Source organism: Giraffa tippelskirchi, chromosome Y (assembly GCF_054371585.1).
Source record: "Giraffa tippelskirchi isolate mGirTip1 chromosome Y, T2T-mGirTip1v1.2.pri, whole genome shotgun sequence".
Classification (NCBI taxonomy): Eukaryota; Metazoa; Chordata; class Mammalia; order Artiodactyla; family Giraffidae; genus Giraffa; species Giraffa tippelskirchi.
The window spans coordinates 2170001-2171981 of NC_137290.1; positions in this window are offsets into that span (position 1 = coordinate 2170001).

Sequence of the window (1981 nt, forward strand, 5' to 3'; positions counted from 1 at the left end):
CCCTCACAACGAACACAGCCAACGCCGTTCGGCGATACAAGTTTGTCTTTCTTTCCTCAAACATCAACTATTTGACAACATCAAGAGAATTTGTCTCCCAGATCTAAGTGTTCACCAGCGAAATCTCTTTGAACACGGCAAGACAAATCCCCATCTATTTAATGCCTTTTCATCAAGTGGTTTTCTTTTTTTGTGTGTGTGTGCCCTAAATTCTAACTGCCGGAGGGACAGACGAATTCCAGCACTGATTTCTTACACGTGATTTTTCCGGGGTGTGTTGACCGGAATTGTGGCCGATCAGGTTTATGGACTGTGAATAATATCTGATTGCTGACGCGGCCTGCACGTTAGAGGGGAAAGGGTAGCGAGCTTTCCCTGCGTTTTTATCGCTGTGGTTTGATCTCACCACGTTTAACCGACAGCGGCTGACATGCTGACAGCAATGTTGACTCTCTAGGTTCCAGCTCTCTGCACGTTTCCATGGAGCTTTCAGACTTCTAATCCACCTGCCAATGCAGGAGACGGGGGTTCAATCCCTGGGTGGGGAAGATCCCCTGGAGAGGAAATGGCAACCCACGCCAGTATTCTTGCCTGGAGAATCCCATGGACAGAGGAGCCTGGTGGGCTGCCGTCCACGGGGTCACCAAGAGTCAGACATGATTGAAGCAACTGACCACACACACGTGTAAAACGTGCCTGGGAGACTTCCCCTGGTACTCCAGGGGTTAAGCATCTGCCTGCCACTGCAGGGGACAGGATTCGATCCCTGGTCGGAGAAGACTCCACCTGCTGCAGGGCAGCTAAGCCCGTTTGCCACAACCCCTGAGCCTGTGCTCTGCCACGAGGAAAACCCCCACAATGAGGGGCCCGCGTATTAGAGAACAGCCCCTGCTCACGCGACTAGAGGGAAGTCCATGCAAAGCAACCGAGACTCAGCGTAGCCACGAGTTAATGAAAAACGTGAAAACGTGCCAGCATTCTCAGAATCCACACCCGCCTCATGTCCTCAACCATGACAGCTACTAAGGGCGCAATCTGCCTCCTAAATCTCCCTGGTATCCTGATGCTGGGAAAGATTGAGGGCAGGAGGAGAAGGGGGCGACAGAGGATGAGATGGTCGGATGGCATCATCGACGCAACGGACATGAGGTTGAGCAAGCTGTGCGAGTCGGTGAAAGACAGGGAGGCCTGGCGTGCTGCAGTCCAAGCAAAGAATCGGAAACAACTGAGCAATCAAACAAACACCTCTTCTTCAAGGAGATAACCGCCGTTGAGTCCTGACCATCATCTCTGGACTGAGAGAGACTCTTTTCCTTCTAACAGTCCCTGAATTGAGGGGGACAGTGCTCACAGATCAAAGCCCAATCTCCAGTCTTCCTGGCTCTTAAGGGGAGAGCCCTTAACATCATTTCAATATCAGCTGAGGGGGTGACCTCTCTGGTGGTCCAGTGGTTAAGACTCCGTGCTTGCAACTGTCAAGGGTGTGGGTTCAATCCCTGGTCGGGGAGCTAAGATTCTGCAGGCTGGCAGGGTGTGGCTCCCCCCAAAATTGAAAATAAAACAATGATGTGAGGGGGTTCCTTCTTCAAAGACCAGGACACCAAACAGATAAAACTGGACTCTGAGGGAGGTCTGCTGGGTGGACCTCTGTTCTCACTCATATTCTCATCATCTAGGTCTCTCAGCACCTATGATAATTTGTTGCCGTCTGTGGTGAGACACTGGCCTCCCTGGTGGCTCAGCTGGTAAAGAATCTGCCCGCAATGCGGGAGACCTGGGTTCGATCCCTGGGTTGGGAAGGTTCCCCTGAAGAAGGGAAAGGCTACCCACTCCAGTATTCTGTCCTGGAGAATTCCACGGACTGTGTAGTCCATGGGGTCACAGTCGGACATGACTGAGTGACTTTCACTCATTCATTCATGGTGTGACATGGTTTGTCATAGATCAACAATATGTTAAAACATATTAAAAACGAACACGT